General features: G+C 33.6%; 1 long non-coding RNA gene across 1 annotated transcript; it reads right to left on the minus strand.

Annotated features, from left to right (window-relative positions):
* Positions 1-7,453: 7,453 nt before the first annotated feature.
* On the minus strand, positions 7,454-8,497 carry LOC122196858 (uncharacterized). The gene is made up of 2 exons (XR_006189212.2): positions 7,927-8,497; positions 7,454-7,801 (listed from the first exon to the last, which is right to left on the minus strand). It is a non-coding gene; the product is annotated as an uncharacterized LOC122196858 (long non-coding RNA).
* Positions 8,498-24,937: the final 16,440 nt, after the last annotated feature.

The raw sequence follows: 24,937 nt of genomic DNA on the forward strand, positions 1-24,937 counted from the left end.
AGTATGTGAAATCTACTGGGTGAAAACACAGTTATAAAATACATAAGATTGATTTAATAACATACTATTTTCTACTTGTATCCCCCCCCCCCCCATTAAAGCATTTAAAATCATTTAAAACATTGATTAAAGGGTATGAACTCACCTGTAGGTGGTGGTTTGGATGAACTGGACGGTGTAGGATTGTTAGGTGTCAAGTGAGGACTTGTACACACACTTTGATCCTAATGAACATATAATCACATATATATGTAACCAATTAGTCTTAAATTACTAATTGATAATGTTAAGACATCCTAGAACAAAATAAACACTTTATATAAGTGTTATAATCCCTAAGGATTGCATCTAAGTTGTTGTGGGACAAGACACTTGGTTTTAGGGTTCCAAAGGACCCCATACTTGAGTTAGTCTCCATATAACCCCACACAAGGAGTTTACGGTCGTAAACCCTTGAGTTTACGGCCGTGAACTCCTAGGCTTAATGTCCTTTGTTGTTTTGAGGTGCTAAATGATCCCTAGAAGCATTCCAACTTGGTTGGTTAATTCATGGAAGGGTTTAGGGCATAGATACACTCCTTTGAGGAGTTTATGGCCCCAAGGCCAATTCCTTTGGATTTTACTGCCGTAAACTCACATGGAAGGGTGTTTTTGATGCTTTCTAGTCTCATAGACATGTAGGATAGGTTCTAGACTTTTACCTAAAGCAAATGAAGGCCTTAGGCACATTTTGGTGCCCTAGTTTGGTGTTCACGGACCAAGCACAATCTTAGGTCCGTAATCTCCCAAAAAGAGGGTTTTTGATGTGTTAAAGTCCTTCATTTAAGTGGAAGTAAACCTAGGTAATTATCCTAGACTTTAGGAGTGCCAAAAGCACTCTTTTGTCCATGTTTTTGGAGTTCACGGTCCAAGATCTTCTTGGTCCGTGAACACCCAAACTTTGGTGTTTCATTGATGTTTTCTTGTCCCAATTACACCTATATACACGCCTAAGGTAGTAACATATTACGGGGAAAAGGCTAGGCATTGTTTCGGGAGTTTACCGCCCAAGAACACCTTGGGGAGTAAACTCCTAAATCTAGTTGTTTAGCTATCTAATCTATGTTATAAACACATTAAGAGCTATATAACACTACTATAAAGAGGTACTCACGATTTGGGATAAAAACCCGAAGATCCATGAGAGAGAAAATGGCTTTTTCTAGTTGTAAATGTAAATAATGAATGAAATTGTTTCAGAATTCTATTTATAGTCCTGAGATTTTTGGCAGAAAATATTTTATTCCCGAAATGATCTCTAATATAATAGAGTGTTGGAGTAACAGTATTGCACAAAACACTAATGCATCCACTCTCCTGATATCTCCTGAAGTGTAAACCCTGAATTACTCAAACTTATATGGAAAAGTCTAAAAATTTACTGTGACTGTTATAACTTCTATTGAAGTGATATTGTTTGTACAAAATAGAATTTTAGGTTGTCACACATTCAAGGAGAGAGAGCTCAACTTGGGTCGATTCTATGTTCAACAGCTAGGGCCAGACACTATCTTCAACAAGGTTGTTCCATATATAATACATATGTTATGGATATCCGGGATAAGGGTAAGGCGACTATTGATGATGGATCGATTGTACGGCAATACCCGAATGTGTTTTCGGAGGATTTTCCTGGAGTGCCTCCGGAGAGGCAGGTGGAGTTTAGGATGGATTTGGTTCCTAGTGGGGCTCCGATAGCCAAAGCACCATATCGGTTAGCTCCACCAGAGATGCAATAATTGTTTACACAGCTGCATGAGCTGTTAGATAAGGGGTTCATTCGACTGAGCAGTTCGCCGTGGGGAGCACCGATCCTGTTTATGAAGAAGAAGGATGGGTCTCATCGGATGTGTATTGATTATCGGGAGCTGAATGAGCTAATGGTGAAGAACTGTTATCCACACCCAGGGATTGAGGATTTGTTTGACTAGCTTCAAGGTGCATCTTGGTTTTCCGAGATTGATTTGCATTTGGGTTATCATCAGATGAGGGTCAGAGAGGAGGATGTGCAGAAGACAGCTTTCCGGACTTGTTATGGTCATTACGAGTTCGTGGTGATGCCCTTCAGGATCACCAATGCTCCAACCGCGTTCATGGACCTCTTGATCCTGTTTATGAAGAAGAAGGATGGGTCTCATCGGATGTGTATCGATTATCGGGAGCTGAATAAGCTAACGGTGAAGAACCGTTATCCACACCCAGGGATTGAGGATTTGTTTGACTAGCTTCAAGGTGCATCTTGGTTTTCGAAGATTGATTTGCATTTGGGTTATCATCAGATGAGGGTCAGAGAGGAGGATATGCAGAAGATGGCTTTCCGGACTTGTTATGGTCATTACGAGTTCGTGGTGATGCCCTTCGGGATCACCAATGCTCCAACCGCGTTCATGGACCTCTGATCCACGTATGCAGGCCGATGCTGGATCGGTCTGTGATTGTATTCATTGATGATATCATGGTCTATGCCAAGACCCAGGAGCTGCATGAAGCACTTGAGGAATGTATTGGACGCTTTGAGAAGGGTGATACTTTATACAAAGTTCTCTAAGTGTGACTTCTGGTTGCACGAGGTATAGTTTCTGGGGTACCTTGTCACCCAGAATGGCATTTTGGTCGATCCGGCCAAGGTCGAGGTCGTGATGAGGTGGGAGGTTCCAAGGTCTCCATCTGAGATTCGGAGTTTCCTTGGGCTGGTAGGCTACTATCGGAGGTTTATTCAGGATTTCTTCAAGATAGTGGTTCCTCTGACTCGGTTGACAAAGAAGACAATCACTTTTCGCTGGGGGTCTGAGTAGCAGGCTATTTTTGAGACCCTAAGACATAGATTGTGTGAGGCGCCGATTTTGACCCCGTCGGAGGTTGTAAAGGATTTCTTGGTTTATTTGATGCATCGATCATGGGTTTGGTGCAATTCTTATGCAGATGGGTCACGTGATCGCTTACGCTTAGAGGCAGCTGAAGCCTCATGAGGTATTATCTAGGTACTTCCAATTAGTGGATCATACTCTTTTTGTCTCCAAATCCCATAGCGTTGAGCGTATTATCTAGGTACTTCCAATTAGTGGATCATACTCTTTTTCTATATCAACTTTAAAAACCATTGTCTTTTTCTTTATTTTTTACTCCATGAAACATGCTCGTTAAGAACAAGAGTGCGTGAAGGATGTGCCTATCCTTGACGAAATCATTTTCAACATCATTGACCACCGAACATTTAATTGTATTTAGTCTATTAGCCAATGTCTTAGAGATAATCTTATAGAAGGAGCCTATGAGACTAATAAGCCAAAATTCATCTACATGTTGAGGATACATATTTTTTGGGAAAAGAGTTATGAAAGTTGCGTTGCGTCCAAAAGGAATAGAACTAGAATTCTCAAAATCTTTAACGGCCAACACCACGTCATATCCAACTAAATCCCAATATCTTTTAAAGAACTCCATTTTGAATCAACCAGGCCCGGGTGTATATGAGGCGTTGCAATCCCAAATAGTCGTTTTAATTTCATCTTTAGAAATTAGACTTTCAAGCAAATTACTTTTTTCCTTTGAGATCTTTTTAATACCAGCAAAATTTGGTATTGGTCTCTCCTACTCCACCTCGTCGAACCTAGATTGTTTTTATTTACTTATTTATTTATTTATTTATTAAAATCACTATTTGTAGTGGTCACATCGGTCTCCGATTTCCCATTCACCATAATATCGCATATGTTCTTTTTATTAGAACCCTGTTTAGAATAAGAAAATCATTAGAAAAGTCGCAATATTATTGTCCAATTAATTAAAAAGTCTTAAATTTTATTTTGTTAACAAAACAGTCTTGATTGTCGGATAAAAAAATCTTCAACTCAACCCTTGTTTACCGGTAATATATTTTTAACTCGGTTACATCTAGAAAAATTTAATTGTGTCTTAGTCTATGAAAAAATCCTAATTTTTTTTTTACTTCAACTCTTTTACACTTTAACTACGAATCCGAAAATTTCTTGGTTGAAATTATGAATATAAATAAACTTCATTAAGCTCCATAAAACTAAGGATCAATGTCCTTTATAACTAATTATTTTCCACAAAAACAAAGACATTAGAAGAACAAACAACGCATTTCTTACAATCTCCGTGTATCAAAGCTCCGAAATTTAAACTTATTGACATACTTAAGTAATTGATCCTTAGAGAAATTATTCATAGATGCTTAAGATTGAAGGATAAAACTCATACTCTTCTCTAGATATCGTACAGTCTCACCTATCATACTATTGTATTGGTTGATTTTTCATCGATAATGATTTCTTATATGAAAATAATAGTTGGTATATCTTTAACCTTCTTTTAGGTTGATTGTAACATAATTTGTTTGTGAAATAGATTATATTAACCATGATGAATTTAAAATGATGTCAGCGTAATTGTTTTTGTGGCAATTAATTGGTTATATAGGAATGCGATCCTTAATTTTATGGTTTTTAATGACATTTAGTCATATTCAAAATTTCAATCAAGACTGAAAAATATAGCTTTTTTGAAAATAACCAAGTAAAAAATAGTTAAACGGAAAAATATAGCTGAAGTGAATTTTTTTATCTGGTAATCAAGGATTTTTTGTCAACAAAAAAGAAATTAAGACCTTTTTTTATAAACCGGACAAAAATATCATGAATTTATTAGAATTTTTTTTAGAATATGATAAAATGATTTGGTGTTTTTGATGGCCGTCTTTCATTCATCTCTTTTTGAACTTTTGATTGTTATCTAATCCCTTCTTTGACTGCCAAATCTCTTAAAGATTCAGCCTATGTTGGATTTACAAACTACTAGCTTTCCTCTTGCTCAAAATTTTTTTCTATACAAACCGTCTTGTAGTCTTTTTTCTTATGATCTCCTTTTTTTTCTTTTCCATGAAAATTAAAATTAATATATTTAAAAAAAAAAGTTTTAGCGGGAAAAAAAGAAACAAGGTGTGCAGCAACATTTTTTTTGGATGACACTAATTCTTTTAAAAATAATATATATATATATATATATATATATATATATATATATATATATATATATATATATATATATATATATATATTTCCTTCGTGCCTGAATTTCTCTCTGTTATGGTATTATGGCTTGTAGGTCCAGTTCGGACCGGTTCCAACCGGATCGGTTCTTTGCTAATCCCTAGTTTCAACAAATTCTTATAGGCAACTAAAATATTTTATTTTAATTTCCGTTTTAGCAAAAGAATAAACCAAACCCAAATGAACTTAAGGCGAATTAGGATACATAATCAAAAGTTTAATATCACATCAATTGATAATAACTAGGAAAAGGACTCATGCTTCGTATCGGTCGGAAAGGCTTTATCAGACCTATTTGTAAAGAAAATAAAACTATAGTGGCAAAAATATGAATTGATAAATGTTAAGGCAAAAATGTAAGGAAATAAAAGTAAAGTGACAAAAGTATGAATTAGGAAAAGTTTAAAGTGGCAAAAGTATGAAATGGAAAATGTTAAGACAAAAGTGTAAGAAAATAAAAGTAAAGTGGTAAAAGTATGAATTAGGAAAAGTTAAAATTGACAAAAGTAGGAATTGAAAAAAGTTAAGACAAAAATATAAACAAATAAAAATAAAATGTAAAAGTATGAACCGGAAAAAGTCACTTTAAAACTATAATGCTTTAATATATATATATATATACTAGCAGTTTATCCGCGCAAAGCGGCGGGACGCATAAGTTCTTTTGCTAATATGTTTCCTTTAAAAATATTATGTTCCAAAAGAAAGTACAAGTCGAAGAAAATATAATCAAACTATGTGTTATTTGTTACATGAATTATCAATTCATCACGTGGAGGTAATATTACGTCGGGTTGACTTTGAATACCAACGTATAAAAAAAATATCTTATTAGGAGTGTAAATTATGACATGTCTCAAATAAAAGATTATGGTAAAATGTAATGTTTTACAATTTAGATTTTCATTTGATAACTCTGGATATACAGTTAGGTTGTTATTTTATACATGGTTTCGTTATATTTCGTTCCGTCTGGCATTGATAAGGGTTGTTATTATAAATCAACTTTCTTTGACTAAAATTCAATACACATGTAGGAGATTTATTGGTAATATCCATCAAATTTGGTCGTGGTTTATCTACCGGTGTGGTCTCAATGTTGAGGAGTTTGGCAGTAGGATGGAGATGCTCAAAATTTTGGAAGTCTAGCTCATGAAATGAATAAGAACAACCTCAAATTAGCTCTAACTTTTTCGTTGCTTTGGTCGGTTTTTGAAGGAGCAAAACTCACTTGTGTTTGACACTAAAAGATGTTCTCCTTTTAAAACGACGGATGAGATTGAATTGATCTCTTTTAATTACATCAAGCCTAGATAGGTTTTTCACTATATTAGTTGGTTGGATTGATCTATCTCTCTTTTTGACAACTATTCTCAACTTTAACATTTTAAATAAATCATAATTTTTTATATATTAAAAGTCGAACACATCATCATAATGATATTATTTTTAATTTTTATTTTTAGTTTTAAATCTTCAAGTCTAAATTAAACGTCTAAATTTTAAACTTTGAAGTTTCACATGTAAGGTTATGTTTAAATATTAATAATTAAATTTTGTTATAAATTGTTTTTTAGACTTTGTTATTAGAAATTGTTTCTTGTATTTTAACAATATAATAACAATATCTTTTCAATTTTTTGCATATAATATTTAAAAAATCAAATAACATTCACAATAAGTACTTGAAAATTTTTGAACGCCAAAACATATCAAGAAAAGAAAAAGACCGGCTAGGAAAATGGCCAAACAAAGTTTTACATCTAGAAAGACAAAGTAATAAAAAAAAAACACCAAAAGAATACACCATAGATTCTACATAACAGAGGACCATTGAGGGAAAGCATGACAAGGCCATGTACTATAAAATCAAACCATCACATGTATAAAAATTTCTTCATACAACTGTATCAAATAAAACCCAATAGAATCCACAGAAGATAATAAAATACATATAGCTACACAAGAATTTGCAAAAATGATTTAAATGAAATCCAACCCCGACTTAGTTAAATTCCATTATTTAATAGCATAAATGAATGTGAGCCTTACCTTTTAATTGAGACCTGATCATCAACAATACAACCACCCCTCGACAGAAGTTGTGAAACAATAAATAAATAAATCTGCAAAATGATATATATATATATATATATATATATATATATATATATATATATATATATAGAGAGAGAGAGAGAGAGAGAGAGAGAGAATTAGATGTGGAACTATAAGAGTCATCAAACTAAATGTATACTTTGTAGTACTTGTTCTTGCTAGATGTTGATAGATTGTTTAATGAAAGATAATTAAGTTGTTTTAGCAAAATTTAATAACAAAGATAGTTTAAAATGACCAATATACCCATCCCCTTCCCTGCCACAACCACATTCCCCTTATAGATACAGTCAAATATCATATAAACCATATACATAGTTGCACATACATATACACATCGATACACAAACAAACACATACTTGATGCCTGATGATCCACACACACATTCCAAGTTGTCACCCCTCCCCTCATCAAAGCACGCACATGTCTAACAGTCTTGAAAATGAAATGCGAAATTTTTAACTATGAAAACTGAACAAATAATTAAACAAAAAGTGTTTTTTCCCACCCTGGATTTTTGATGTTCAATCAACCACCACAACATTCCATCCATATATAAAGACCCTTTTACCTTAAAAAAACCAATATAACCCAACAAAGAGACATCAAACTCATAATTTATCAAAATATGGACGATTTGCCATCTAAATGATCATGAAAAGAGTAATTTAGAGAAACTAATGAAAATATTCATACCCTATTAATGTTGCCAACATGATCCTCAAACTGAAATCTAATTCCTGAACATGATTAATTCAAAAGAGACTGCAAATGATACATCAGGTTACACTATTAATGTTGCCAACATGATTATTTAAAAGTAAACAAACGATAAAGATCAAAGAGGAAAACGAAAGTCCTGAGTCTAAAATGGTAAGACTGCACCCTTGATGTATGTTTGTCTCATTTGAATTGAAAAATCTAAAAGGGAAATAACAAAAACCATTGAGGCCTTTCATCAATCACCTGATTTGCAACAACATGAAAATAGCTTTGAGGTGCCAGTAAGAGATGGACTTCACATTCTTTTCAAAAACCTTTAGTAACCTTTTAAAACAAATTATGAGTCAAATATTTAAAAAAAAAAAAAAAAACTTCAATGTTCAACAGAAAGGCATGGAAAACAGCAAAACAGGAACCTATCGGAACTATGATTCCTCATCATTAGCTGTTGGGAAATCACCAAATTTTCGTTATTGTTGATGTTTAATTTCATACCTCTGATTTTTTTTCCTACGCCTCCTTTCACTCATGCTTCTATTTATCTTTATCCAAGATTCGAAAACAATGTAATTTTTAAGAGTCTCTCTCCAACAAGAAAAACAAAGGAAATAATAACAGGGGTAGCAATCTTCCTCTATCTGCAAGTAGTATTTATATTAATGTTTCAAGTATAAAATAATAGTATAAGCTTATTTAACATATCAATATGCAAGCAAGCCATCATATAAAACTGTCACTTAATTGCTTTTAGAGAGAGACCATCAGATACACACACACAGGGGGAGAGAAATAGAGAATGGGTGTAAGCTATCAGATTCTTCTTATCAGAGCTATGATTAACGAAATGAAGCACAAGTTTTGTCACACCCCAAAAACCAAAGGCGGAAACATTTCCGGGGTTGACTCCACGTTGAGTATCAAATCCAATGCACATAGTAAAGCAGTAATAACAAAACATTACATTACATAATATTGTTTACATCTGTTTGAAAGTAAAGTTGTACAAATGTTTTACATATTTAATATGAACAAAAGTAAAGACGAGTCTTCGAGATGCTCCGTTTTCTCCAAATGGTTGCGGTGTACCTGTCTAACGCTGACCTGAGAATACAAGCGGTTTGAAAATCAGCATAAAGCTGGTGAGTTCATAAGCGGTTTAGTTTTGAAAAGAACAAGTTCCTTTACTTTCTGGAAAAGTTGTTGATCAAGAAAATCCCATATTTTCTTATGAAAACGGTTTGGTTATCCTTTGTTACAATTTCGAAAATAGTTGATTATGTCGTTCCAGGAAAATCCCATATTTTCCTTATAGTTTTAGTTATTCGTTTGTTACTTTATTTGTTTATGTGTTGTTGTACTACCCAGGAAAATCCCATATTTTCCTATGTGTTAAGTTGTCTATTTGTATCTAGGTTCGTTACTAATTGTAATGTTATCCCAGGAAAATCCCATATTTTCCTATGTGTGGTGTTTGGTTCTTAAGTCTGATTTCGAAGTACTAGTAATTACCATGTGAGTAGTATTAGTTATGTGTTCTAAACCCTTAGTTATTCTACATTCGGATGACTATAATCTACTAACTTAGTTGTATTTTCGAATATTTGGAATCACATTGAAGCGTACATTACAGTATTTTCGAAGTTCTGCTGAGTTCCAAAAGAGTATATTAGTTGTGTATTCGAAGCTCTGTCGACATTCTGAGGCGGATATATTTGAAACTCAGTAGAGGTCCAGAGGCATATTTTCGTATTAGATTCGAAACTCTGGTGACACTCAAGGAGTACACTAATTGTATATTCGAAGTCTTAGTGTCAACCAAAGGCGTCATTTCGCATTCGTAGTCGTACTCGCATTCGTAGTCGTATTCGTATTCGTATTCGTATTCGTATTCGTATTTGATTACATTCGTTGATTTTAAATATGATTAGTATGATTTCTTATTCAAAAAGAATGTAGTTATAACACTTTTTAAAAGAAATCTATGTTTAACCTGCAATTCGAAACGTCAGTTACCACAAATCTTTGGAAAATCAAGACATTTAGTAAGTAAAACCATTGAGTTGAAAATCAGTTTAAGTACAAAATACACTTGTACTTTTTGCTTGTATTCCCCCCTGAAAACATTGAAAAACCATTGAAAAACCGGAAAAATGGTAGGGGTATGAACACACCGGACGTGGAAATGTGTCGGTTTTGGAAGCTAAACGTCGAATCGAGGCCTGATAACACGCGAGGTTCCTATGTAATATGAAATGACATACAAATATATCTAATTAAATTCATAAACTCTAATTAGATATGAAGTCACACTCCAACGAACGAAAACACCTCAAAACGGGTGTTTGGAGTGACCCGGGTGACATCTACGGACGGGAATTGAAGCGAGGGACTTGGGATTTGAGTTTACTCCCCAAGAGTAAACTTCCTAATGAGTTTACGGCCTAAACACTACCTACACATGAGTTCACGGCCGTGAACTCATGTTGGCAAGGGTTATGGAGCTTAATGGGTCACAAATGGCTATTATCACTTGGAAATGCTTGGAATAATTTTACCTAAGGCTTGGAATGAATTAAAATCACCAAATACAACACTTAAGGGAGTTTAAGGCCTTAGGATGGAGCTTATGGCCGTAAACTCTCATACTCCCATGAATATGTGTTTTTAATGTCTCAAGGTTAATCACATGTGATTCTAAAAATTCCTACAAGCCTTAAAATGATTTTTGGGCACAATAAGACATGCTTTTAGGAGTTTACGGCCATGGAGCACCTTCTATGGCCGTAAACTCTCAAATGAAGAGTTTTGATGTGTTTAAGGTCTTTAAACTATTTTTGGTTGGTTCTATGATTTATTCCAAGGCTTTTGGTAGTGTTGGATGGCTTTCTAACACATTAGAAGTGAGTTTACACCTATGTTTGAGGAGTTTACGGCCCAAGCACAAGCCTTGGCCGTCAACTCATACAAACCCCTCAAAATTCATGTTTGATGTGTTCTAAGTCCATAACCAATATTCTAAAAGTCGTATCTAAGTCTTGTTTGAGCCATGGAAGGGTTTAAGGACTTAAAAACCCTCTAAATTAGTGTTTACGGCCTAGGCACCTTCCAGGGCCGTAAACTCTTAAACAAGGTTCTAAATCATGTTTCAAGGCATTCTAAGCTCATTCCATAAAGTCATCTAGCCATATCTAAGGTCTAATTGTGGTTTGGAAGGGTTTTGTTGTTCCAAAAACCCCATTTATATGATTTTACGGCCTAGGACTGTTCTAGGGCCGTAAACTCATGGTAATGGTCCTAATCCATGGTTTAAACTCGAATTTGAAGGCTCAATATGATGCAAAATGAGTATAGGAAGGTACCTTGAAGATTTGAGACCTTAAACTTGAGATTTGGACCTTTAATTCTAGTTTGAGGAGAGAGGTTGGAGTGAAAGTTGTAGAATGGAGCAAAAGCTTCAAAATGAAGACTTGGATCACTTTAAATAGTGTCCAAGTTCGGGACACGGTAGAATTCTACCCGATACCGGCGTTAGACGGGGCTTTTGGTCGCACCCGGCCAAATTGTCGTAACCCGATATGGTTGATTCTAGAAATGTTCCGATCATTAATATGAGACGTTAGAATGAGTTCTAAGGGTATTAAGACACTTATTAAGTCATAAAATAAAATATACATTAATGACTTAATAAAATCCCGGAATCGGAAACGAAATCGGAAACGACGATTGGATGATCGGAACGAGTCGTGAGTAGGGTTACATTTAGGGATATGAATTTTGGGTTGTTACATTATCCCCCCGTTAGAGGGAATTTTGTCCCAAAATTCAAATATTCGAACACAGATCACGAAGTGAAAAGAGATATGAGAATGAATCTACTGCTTCGGGTCTTCAAGCTCCTAAGTGGAATCGGGTCTCCGCTTGACATTCCAGCGAACCCTCATTGTCAGGATGTGGCTTTGTTATGCATGGTTAACCTCTCCATCCACGATCTCAATTGATTCATCCATGAAGGTTCGGATTTTTATCGGTTTTGACCTCGTCAAGGGTGACTAAGGTTTTCGTCAGGTCGGCAAGCCTTACGAATAAATATGCGGAATATCAGATGGTTGTTACTGAGTCCTGAAGATAGCTCGGAGAGGGCTATGGAATCGATTCCTGACGAATATCTCGAAGGGTCTAAGGTTCCACAAGTTAAGTTTTCCGCACTTCTTAAGGCGTACTATGTCTTTCCAGGGTAAAACTTCCAACAAGTGGGTACACTTTCACATGGTAGAGTAACTAAGGATTCGATGGTTCTAAGGGAAACTTCTACATGAGTCTACGATTATAGTCGACGAAACCCAAGAATCGTCAGGTTTCCATGGGTGTTCCCGGTGTCGACTAATTCTTTATTGCTTTAGCTTTTGGAAAGGTTTACGAGTATGACTGCTTTGCTTAACTACATGACCAAGAAAATGGTTCGACCGAAGGGCACCACTACTACCTCGTAGTGATCGTATCATGCCCTTATTGCTGCCTTGCACATATCGTGCTCATTGAGGTTTGGCTACGAGGAAATTCCTAGGATTAGGTCGATGCGAGACTGGACTGTACGTTCGGAAAGAATTACCAAGAATTCTTTGGAAACAATATCGGGGAAGGAATCGTAGACTTCTCGTTTCTCGATGATCACTCGGACGAGAAATACATGAAAAGACTTTTTTAGCTTTGATGTACCAAGATCATGAAAGTCGAGTCGGAGGAAGGTTGGAACGAATGGCTTTCTCAAAACTAGGAAAGACAGCATGAATGAGGCTCAGTCATTACATGCTAATGGTGACATCAAAGCATCTCATAAAAGTTTGCCACTAGGTCGAATGGAAAAAGAATATCGCTCGGATTGAGAATACAATCTACGGATACGACACAAGCGTTCTCGCTCTCACGTGATAACCATCTCGAAGATACACATATTCGGTTACTCGCAAACGACGGGGTTAGAAGATGTTCAAATGGATGGTTAACGAATTTCCTTCGGTGCTAGAATCGAAAAGAATCACAGGCATATAAATTTAACAAGGGAAAATATACCTGTGGCAACGGTGGGATCGATGTCTGTCTCTTCTTGTCCTATCGCTAGAACTCTTCCGGTGTTGCCAGGTGTTACAGCCTTGGGACAGTTTCGCTTAAGATGTCCAACTTCTCCACAACCATAGCAGGCCCGACCAATGCCCGCTCCGGAAGTTTGACTTGTTGATTGGGTTGGTGTTTTGCAGGTTCATGCGAGATGACCTTCCTGGCCACAGCTTCTACAGAACTTTGCATGACAAGGACCAGGGATGCGATGGTGGTAGTTACATCGGTCACACCACGGGAGGGTACCGACATATCCGGTAACAGGTACTTGGGATGTGGAATTGACAACAGAAACAACAGCAGGAATAGTGGCAGCGTGGACTGCCACTATTTGTTGTTTCTTCGAGGGTTCTGAGGAAGACTGACTCCTCTTCTTCTTTCTCCAAAACTTTCTTTTCTCGCCACTCTTTTCTGTTGGCTCGGGAGTGGTGCCTGCTTCCTCTTGATCATCATTGTGATCGATCAAAGTTTGAGCCAGACACTTGGCGCTGTCATAGGTATCTGGCTTTACTGCTATAACGTTCCCTTTGGTTGGCTGAGTTAATCCCCAGATGAACCTTTCTACCTTTTTGCTTTCCGGGGTAACCATTCCCGGACAAAGAAGTGCCAAGTCATCAAACCTTGAAGTGTAAGAGGCAATATCGGAACCTTTCATCTTCAGGTTCCATAGCTCATGTTCCAACTTCTAGATTTCACCCCGAGGGCAATACTCCGCACGTAGTAGTTCCTTCATAACTTCCCATCCCATAGCATTTTCTACAGGTAAAGTCAGGGATTTGACTCGGCCGTTCCACCAAGTCAAAGCCTTATCGGTGAGCGTACAGGCGGCAAATTTCACCTTATCAGATTCCGAACAGGCGCAAATCTCGAAGATAGATTCGATTCTCTCTAACCAACGAGTTAGAGCAATGACACCCCCTGTGCTATCGAAGAATGTGGGTTTTGCATTCATAAAGTCTTTATAGGAACACTCCTTCCGGTGTCCCTGATTACCTTCATGGTTTTGGTTTTGGGAACCACCTCCTGAACCATTGGGGTTTAGTTGAGGTAGGAGAGCTGATATGGTGGAAGAAATGGTTGCCTGAAGTATTTCTAGATCGATTTGAAGAGGAGGTGGTGGCGGCGGAGGGTTGTTGGTGTTCTTTGAGCTGGGTCTTTTCCTCGGAGGCATCTTGATCTATAAAGATCAGGAAAGAGAGGATCATAAGTCCTCTTAATTGAATCAAGAGATATGGATCAGGGGATATCTCATCGAGACAGATATAACATTATATTAAGCGATAAAGCAGGAAAGAGTGATCAAGGCAGAAAACTTTATCGCTAGAGAAATGACCAAGGAACAACACGTATACGAGGATTTCTACAAAGGATCGGCTCGAGAAATACTCCCATAGTATTTCATGGTTCGCTGCAGCGACGACTCATTGTTTGGGATATTAGGTAAGGTTTAGGTATGCTGCGTACCACAGTCACTCCCAAGCATATGTTGGTCGTGTCTCGAATGAATATAGTTGGCCAGGCTATATTGATCCTAGACACGACTACATAACTGCCCAGGTTTAACCGCAGCGTACAACACCCATTTACTTATGTTTTGTTCTACTTGTAGTTACGGATTTCGACGGTCGGTATACTTGTATACTTTTAGAAAATACTTATATTCGTAGAGTATACTTTTAATTCAGAGCACTTAGGCCCTTTAATGTTTATAGTCTTATACCATGTAAGCTTTGGTATACCAGTTCACTATAAACAAGGGCTCTGATACCAATCTGTCACACCCCGAAAACCAAAGGCAGAAACATTTTCGGGGTTGACTCCACGTTGAGTATCAAATCCAATGCACATAGTAAAGCAGTAATAACAAAATATTACATTACATAATATTGTTTACACTTGTTTGAAAGTAAAGTTGTACAAATGTTTTACATATTTAATATGAACAAAAGTAAAGACGAGTCTTCGGGATGCTCCGTCTTCTCCAAATGGTTGCGGTGTACCTGTCTAACGCTGACCTGAGAATACAAGCGGTTTGAAAATCAGCATAAAGCTGGTGAGTTCATAAGCGGTTTAGTTTTGAAAAGAATGAGTTCCTTTACTTTCTGGAAAAGTTGTTGATCAAGAAAATCCCATATTTTCTTATGAAATCGGTTTGGTTATCCTTTGTTACAATTTCGAAAACAGTTGATTATGTCGTTCCAGGAAAATCCCATATTTTCCTTTTAGTTTTAGTTATTCGTTTGTTACTTTATCTGTTTATGTGTTGTTGTACTACCCAGGAAAATCCCATATTTTCCTATGTGTTGAGTTGTCTATTTGTATCTAGGTTCGTTACTGATTGTAATGTTATCCCAGGAAAATCCCATATTTTCCTATGTGTGGTGTTTGGTTCTTAAGTCTGATTTCGAAGTACTAGTAATTACCATGTGAGTAGTATTAGTTACGTGTTCTAAACCCTTAGTTATTCTACATTCGGATGACTATAATCTACTAACTTAGTTGTATTTTCGAATATTTGGAATCACATTGAAGCGTACATTATAGTATTTTCGAGGTTCTGCTGAGTTCCAAAAGAGTATATTAGTTGTGTATTCGAAGCTCCGTCGACATTCTGAGGCGGATATATTTGAAACGCAGTAGAGGTCCAGAGGCGTATTTTCGTATTAGATTTGAAACTCTGGTGACACTCAAGGAGTACACTAATTGTATATTCGAAGTCTTAGTGTCAACCAAATGCGTCATTTCGCATTCGTAGTCGTATTCGTAGTCGTATTTGTATTCGTGTTCGTATTCGTATTCGTATTCGTATTCGTATTCATATTCGTATCCATATTCATATTCGTATTCGATTACATTCGTTGATCTTAAATATGATTAGTATGATTTCTTATTCAAAAAGAATGTAGTTATAACACTTTTTAAAAGAAATCTATGTATAACCTGCAATTCGAAACGTTAGTTACCATAAATCTTTGGAAAACCAAAACATTTAGTAAGTAAAACCATTGAGTTGAAAATCAGTTTAAGTACAAAATACACTTGTACTTTTTGCTTGTATTCCCCCTGAATACATTGAAAAACCATTGAAAACACGGAAAAAGGGTAGGGGTATGGACTCACCGGACGCGGAAATGTGTCGGTTTCGGATGCTAAACGTCGAATCGAGGCCTGATAACACGTGAGGTTCCTATGTAATATGAAATGGCATACAAATATATCTAATTAAGTTCATAAACTCTAATTAGATATGAAGTCACACTCCAACGAACGAAAACACCTCAAAACGGGTGTTTGGAGTGACCCGGGTGACATCTACGGACGGGAATTGAAGCGAGGGACTTGGGATTTGAGTTTACTCCCCAAGAGTAAACTTCCTAATGAGTTTACGGCCTAAACACTACCCACACATGAGTTCACGGCCGTGAACTCATGTTGGCAAGGGTTATGGAGCTTAATGGGTCACAAATGGCTATTATCACTTGGAAATGCTTGGAATAATTTTACCTAAGGCTTGGAATGAATTAAAATCACCAAATACAACACTTAAGGGAGTTTACGGCCTTAGCATGGAGCTTATGGCCGTAAACTCTCATACTCCCATGAATATGTGTTTTTAATGTCTCAAAGTTAATCACGTGTGATTCTAAAAATTCCTACAAGCATTAAAATGATTTTTGGGCACAATAAGACATGATTTTAGGAGTTTACGGCCATGGAGCACCTTCTATGGCCGTAAACTCTCAAATGAAGAGTTTTGATGTGTTTAAGGTCCTTAAACTATTTTTGGTTGGTTCTATGATTTATTCCAAGGTTTTTGGTGGTGTTGGATGGCTTTCTAACACCTTAGAAGTGAGTTTACACCTATGTTTGAGGAGTTTACGGACCAAGCACATGCCTTGGCCGTAAACTCATACAAACCCCTCAAAATTCATGTTTGAAGTGTTCTAGGTCCATAACCAATATTCTAAAAGTCGTATCTAAGTCTTGTTTGAGCCATGGAAGGGTTTAAGGGCTTAAAAACCCTCTAAATTAGTGTTTACGGCCTAGGCACCTTCCAGGGCCATAAACTCTTAAACCAGGTTCTAAATCTTGTTTCAAGGCATTCTAAGCTCATTCCATAAAGTCATCTAGCCATGTCTAAGGTCTAATTGTGGTTTGGAAGGGTTTTGTTGCTCCAAAAACCCCATTTATATGAGTTTACGGCCTAGGAATGTTCTAGGGCCGTAAACTCATGGTAATGGTCCTAATCCATGGTTTAAAATCGAATTTGAAGGCTCAATATGATGCAAAATGAGTATAGGAAGGTACCTTGAAGATTTGAGACCTTAAACTTGAGATTTGGACCTTTAATTCTAGTTTGAGGAGAGAGGTTGGAGTGAAAGTTGTAGAATGGAGCAAAAGCTTCAAAATGAATACTTGTATCACTTTAAATAGTGTCCAAGTTCGGGACACGGTAGAATTCTACCCGATACCGGCGTTAGACGGGGCTTTTGGTCGCACCCGACCAAATTGTCGTAACCCGATATGGTTGATTCTAGAAATGTTCCGATCATTAATAGGAGATGTGAGAATGAGTTCTAAGGGTATTAAGACACTTATTAAGTCATAAAATAAAATATACATTAATGACTTAATAAAATGCCGGAATCGGAAACGAAAACAGAAACGGCGATTGGATGATCGGAACGAGTCTTGAGTAGGGTTACATTTAGGGATATGAATTTTGGGTTGTTACAGGTTTACCTTTTCCTTCATCTTTAAGTGTGAGATTATCTTCTTTATTTTACTACTTTTCTTTTTTTTAGTGAGGGAAAGGGTTCTTTTATGGATGAAACAAAGAGGAAATGTCAGTACCATAGAAAAGCTTATATCCTCGAAAGGTCAACCCTTAAGCTACCAAGGTTGTGATAAACATATCAAGCCAATAGTTTTGTTACCAAAAAATAGACATATGACATGAATCTTTCATAGAAAGTGTGTTAATACTAGCTAAGAACGAAAATGAGAAACAAAAACCAAAAATCATTCAAGTAAATTGGCAAAAAAAGAACAAATAGAAAAATCAAAGAAAATAAAAAAATCATAAGAAACAGATCCATCTAAAATTGACCATGTTAGAAACCCTAAACTACAATCACTAGTATCAACAGTAAACAGGTTGAGAAAAAAGTTATAATTTTGTATTTCACCTAATCTGTACATAGAATCATCGTTTCTTTGATCCCTTTGCATTTTCTTCAAGTTAGGTAGCCCCTTTGATTTTCTATGTATGAGAAAAATCTAACCTAACATCAATCAAAACAAAAGAGTTAGTGGTGGTTGTCAAGGCCAACACAAATAATAACCCTAAATATTACACACTAAAATAGTGTATAGTGGTAAAGGGATCGAATCCACAGAGATTGGTTCAATTTATAACTCTATGAAAAATCTCTTTGTAATAATACTTGTAAAATGACTATAAAAATAAAATGGGTGGTTTTGGTGTTTTGAAAAACTTGAAACAAACTAGAATTAACTATGATTTAAATAGACAATTTCAACAAAAATAAGGGTTTGGTGTAAAATCAAAAAAGGAGAGATGGTTGACTTAAAGTTTCCTCACTTTGACTTTTGATGAACATATCATTAGAATCCAATGGTGCAATACTTTGATTTAAATCCTTAATTTGGCTATAGTAATCCAAGGAGCTTGAGATTACCTAGACTTTTCTTAATTGTTGAAATGGCTAGAGAAGCTCATAACAATTTCCTTAGTCAAAGTCACTAATTCCAAATAGCATGTAATTAGTGAAAGTCAACTAGCATTAAGAACCAAAAAGTCACCAAATCCAAGAGGGGTCAAATGCTTTCACGACCATGTTGGAGGAAATGTTTTTATGATTGTGTGAAGCAAAAACAACACAAAAATCATTTGTTGCTTGCTAATTTGAGGATCCTTTACTTAATCAAGAAATTAGCCAACTAATCACCACAAACACATTTAAACTCATGAACTAAAACATACAAGTAGTGATAAGATGTTAAAACACAAAACATTCCCATAAAGATTTAAGAACATGTTCATGGATTCTTCAACATTCAACAAAATTTTCAAAGGATTAACCAAAAGTCAACCAAGATTAGTTTAGCCAAGCATGGCTAAACCCAAAGAAACAAAGTTAGAGAAAATTGTACCAAACATTAAGCAAGAATCAAGAGGTAAAAATATGATGTTCTTCAAGTGTTCTTGGCCTTCAAAAGTCTTCAAAACTCCAGAGAGAATCTCCAAAAATCGGATGTCCAAAAGTCTCCAAAAGATGGGCACCAACCTTCCTCAAATAGCCTTCCAAATGGATTTCCGAAATTACCCCTGCAGAGCCTTGCGCGACCCGCGTGCTGCTGCGCGGGTGGGTTGCGTGGGTGGTGCCTGACATGGGCTTCTTTGAGATTTTGGGCCTCCAAAGCATATCCCACTAGCCCAGATCGAATCCAATCACCTCCTAGCCCATTTTCTTCAAGTTTTTCTTCATTTTAAGCCCAATTTGGCCTCTCCAAATCCTCCAAACTCGCCCGGTTAATAATTTACGCACACTCGAATAAACTCCCACATTTTGCAAAGTTAAAGTTTATTTCTCTCCAAGCCTTCAAATAACCATCAAGCTCGCTCCATGCATCATCTCCACAATCACCAAGCCTAACATCATTTTTGTCTACCAAATCTCATCGCTTCCCATACATCCCGAACACTCCCGCTCCGCTAGACCCGAAAACCTGCAATTATGCATGGAAATTATCTAAATTATGAATGAAATATGCTAAAATAAACTATAAAAAGAAGTAAACAAAACTAACTATCAGTTAGCCTGAGTTACCGCGGTCGGTATTTATGCGTGGTGGTCGTCGTCTACATCTTCTACAGGTGGGAGTTGGTCACCGATTGAGAGAATTTAGAATTTTAGGGTTTTAATTGGCTGGGAGAGGAGATGCGTTTATATAACATGTCTCTCGTATGTATGAACGAATCAATTGCTGGAAATGAGAGGATACGATTAGATTGTTGAAAATGAGGGGATACTAATTCAAATTTCAAACGTGTTGTTGTGATATAGAGTACTTGTACCCATAAGCAGTGAAGAAAGAGAAACACGGTGGTGGAACGTAGGACGTAACTGAGTGGACTTAGGGTTTTTTTTTGTTGAGAGAGGAAGAAAAATTGTTTAGTAGAAAGAGAAATCGGATGATTTTTACGAAGGAGGAGAAGAACGGATATAGGGGAAGGGGGCCAAGAACCGAAAGATTTTTGCCGGGATCTTAGGCTTCTTCACAACTATCACTAAAGAACCGGGTCAAATCCCCATACCAATATGCATTGGTTAATTGTAATTCATTCTTCATGTTTTGTACGACTTAAAAAATATTATTATTTTAATGATGGCTACTTATACCATTAGCTTAATGATTTGAACGTCTTAAAAAAATATTATTATTATATTGAATCTATTTATAGAAATAGTGAGATTTCTTTTATAAGATAGTATATATATATATATATATATATATATATATATATATATATATATATATATATATATATATATATAGGAGTAGGATCAAATTAGAACGCCTAAAAGATTGAGAACACGAGAACAAATCTAAGCCCTCTAAATTTTAAAATCAAAGGTTAATATTAACGGGTCATTTATATAAATTCTGAAAGTCATAGGATTAAACTGTAAATTTTTAATTGACTAAAAGGGTACTATAGTCATTAGGTTTTATCATATTTTTATCAGCTCCTAAAATCTCTCTGTCTCTCTCACATCTCACTTACGTTTCCTTTAAACCCTAATCGATGGAAGCCAACACTAAAAAAACGTACGCCTCTTCCCTCTCATCTCTCCACTGCCGGCCGACCCTTTGATTTTTCTTCATCTTAGCCGCCGCACAAGACACAAAAACACCAACACTAAAATCTCCATGGAACAGCCATCATAGAAGCCGATAGCACCAATAGTTTTTTATGCATCGAGACCCACCAAAAAAAACCTACAGTAGCCGCTGGATAAAAGAAAACCCTACAGCAGCCACTGGAAATTACAATGTTGAATCTAAGCCTTTTTCAAATCCTAGAAACCCGATATCAACTAATTCATGCGAATCAGAAGGTCTCTGGGGAATAAAAATCAATGATTTTTGTTAAATGCATAAAAAGGTTCACTTCTTAATCTCTATCCGGTAAGATGAATCCTATTTTTTGGTTTTTGTTGTTTTGTATTTTAATTTTGAAAGAATATATTATCTACGAGTTTACTTTTTGGATGTCTTTTAAAGTTTAAATATTTAAGATATAAGAATTTGGCATTCTGAATTTTACAACGCTAATATTGCTTAAAATTTTGGACTTTGTCATTCATTTGAGTTTTCTGAATATGCACATGGTTCAATAATTTAATATATATTGATCTCAATATGTTTTTAATTTGTTTGTCAAGTTGGTATTTTGGAAAAGGCCCAACAAACAACATGCCCAACAACTTGACAAAAATTAATGGTTTATACTATGATATTAATTTATGATTAGAAGTGTATTATTTTTTGTTAATGATATATATAAATATATAAATATATTCATGTATGAATATAAATATAATTATACGAATTCATATGTATTTTATATTTTGTTCATGTCTCTTCATTTATAATTTGATGTAATATGTGTTTTTCTAAATCCTTTTCATTTAACTGATTGTTCATTGTATTTATTTCTATATTTGATGGTGTATAGAGGAAATTGAGATGCTTCTACAAACGGGATGTTTAAGTGTTAATATACAACCAAACAATACAAAGTGGAAAAGATCTGGCCTTATTCATTGATGATTATATAATAATAGTTAATTATTTTTATTCAAATTTTTGTTTATGTTGTATTCATATGTGATTATAGAAAAATAGATATGCATTACATTGTAACTTTTTGTGTTAGTATTTATGAGTAGATGTATAATCTAGATATATATATATATATATATATATATATATATATATATATATATATATATATATATCCAATATGTTCTATTTATTTATGATTATAGTTATATTGTAATTTTTTCCTATAAATTGTGTTATATTCGTTTATTATTACAACTTAATTCATCTATTCAATGACGATTACAACAGATTCATATATGTTTACAAATATGTTTTATTTTTGTATGATTACACACATTTAGTTGAAAATGATAAATTCATCAATTTTTTGGATATACTGCTAGAAAACTAATAATAAAAAAACGTTTTTTTAATCATGGTAAACAAAATTTTTTAATAATCTATTTGATTAAAAATAGATTAAATTCATTTATAGTATTTAGGTAAAAAATCAATTAATTAGACAATATCCCATGATTGTAGGATTTAATTAATTATCCATATTTAATTACATTGTAAAATTCCTTTTATGCCCTTATGGAATGGATGGTCTACAATTGTTCTCGCGTTCTCAACCTTTTACGTGTTCTCATTTGATCGTCTCCATATATATATATATATATATATATATATATATATATATATATATATATATATATATATATATATATATATATATATACTAGTTTATAACTCGTGGGAATCACGGTTATAAAATTAATTAAACTTTTATAGTAAAAATTCAAAATTATTAATCAATTATTTTAAATAAATTATTAATTTAAGAGATATTTTTTTAGTTATGCGAAATTATAATCGTTGATTCAGATAAATATGTAAAATTAATTTTTAATATATATTAGACATTTTTTATTTGTGAGTTAATGAAAACATTAATATAAAATTTAAATTTTAAAATCTCCCTACCTAATAAAAGAGTAGGAAATTTGTCACGTGTCAATCAATTAGAGCTTGAAATTAATTATTTGTCACTTGTCAGTCTTTGGTTTCTTCTCATTAATTATATTTCCACTAATTCACTCATCCTTTTACACAACAAAAAATTGATTTGTAATATTAATTGCCTAATTTATTACAATAACCCTTAATCAATAAATGTAATTTCAAACAATAATAATAATAACAATAATAATAGTTAATATAATAATAATAAATAGATAAATGAATCTTAATTTTTGTAATCTTTTAATTTCGTTCAAATATAATGAATTTCGGTTTACCCTTGATAATAATGTAATTATTGGAAAAGGGGTTGGTTCGTTTGTAAATTTGTAATATATGATTTTTTTGCTTTTTATTTATTTTAATGATTCCAATAAAAAAACAAATAATATTATAAATCACTATCTTACCAAATAAAATATTTAATGTTATGTATACAAAAATATATATAATTACAAAATATATATCTTAATTAATAATTTATTTACAATAATTGATTAGTAATTATAGGTTTTTTTTATAAATATTTAATTTATTTTATAACCATGGTTCCCACGGGTTATAACCTAGTGCACTAATAAAATAGTAGTTCTTTTGTCATGTGTCATCATATTAAACCTCTTAATTAATGTGTTGCCACTTGTCAATCTATTAGTTCTCTATTTTAAATTTATTAGACATCATCATTAATGTGATGCTATTTGTCAATGTATTTATTCTCTACTAGTTTATAACCCGTGGAAACCACGGTTACAAAATTAATTAAATATTCGTAGTAAAAAATTCAAAATTATTAATCAATTATTTTATATAAAATTTTAAGTACATTATTAATTAAGAGATTTTTTTTATTAGTTATGTAAAATTATAATTATTGATTCAAATAAATATGTGTAATTAATTTATCATATATATTAATCTATTTTTATTTGTGAACTAATGAAAACAATAATATAAAATTTAAAATAATAAATAATAAATAAATAGATTGACAAATAATATTAGATTAATTAGGAGGTTTAATGAATTTAAAATGGAGAATTAATATAATGACAAGTGACATCATATTAATTAGGAGTTCTAATATTATGACATTTAGCAAAATCACTAATCTTTTATTACTATATATATATATATATATATATATATATATATATATATATATATATATATATATATATATATATATATATATATATATATATATATATATATATATATATATATATATAGGCTTAGGTTTATTTGAGACCACTTATATTTTGTGAGACCGTGAGACGCATTTTTTTTATTTTTTTTTATTTTTTTTTTTATTTTTTTTTAGTTAATTCATGTTCCGAAAATAATATTTAAAAAAAGAATTTTTTGATTTTTCCATTTATTTTGCATTTTAAAATTATTTTTAGAATATGTACAGTGTAATATTCTATTTAGAATATTTCACGTATTTTTCAAAAAAAATAGAATTTTTTTTTTTATTTTTTTTTACTTTTTTTAGTTAATTCAAGTTCCGAAAATAATATTTAAGAAAAGAATTTTTAGATTTTTCCATTTATTTTGCATTGTAAAATTATTTTTTAAAATATGTCAGTGAAATATTCTATTTAGAATATTTCACGTATTTTTCAAAAAAAAAACCGATTTTTTTATTTCTATTTTTATTTTTTTTATATTTTTTTTAGTTAATTCAAGTTCCGAAAATAACATTTAAAAAAAGAATTTTTGGATTTTTCCATTTATTTTGCATTTTAAAATTATTTTTAGATTTTGGTTTCACGGTCTCACAAAATTAGAATGGTCTCAAATGAAACTGAACATATATATATATATATATATATATATATATATATATATATATATATATATATATATATATATATATATATATATATATATATATATATATATATATATATATATATATATATATATATATATATATATATATATATATATATATGGGAATAAAAATAGCGTGGTTCTCTCTCTC

Source organism: Lactuca sativa, chromosome 1, assembly GCF_002870075.4.
Source record: "Lactuca sativa cultivar Salinas chromosome 1, Lsat_Salinas_v11, whole genome shotgun sequence".
NCBI classification, from domain to species: Eukaryota; Viridiplantae; Streptophyta; class Magnoliopsida; order Asterales; family Asteraceae; genus Lactuca; species Lactuca sativa.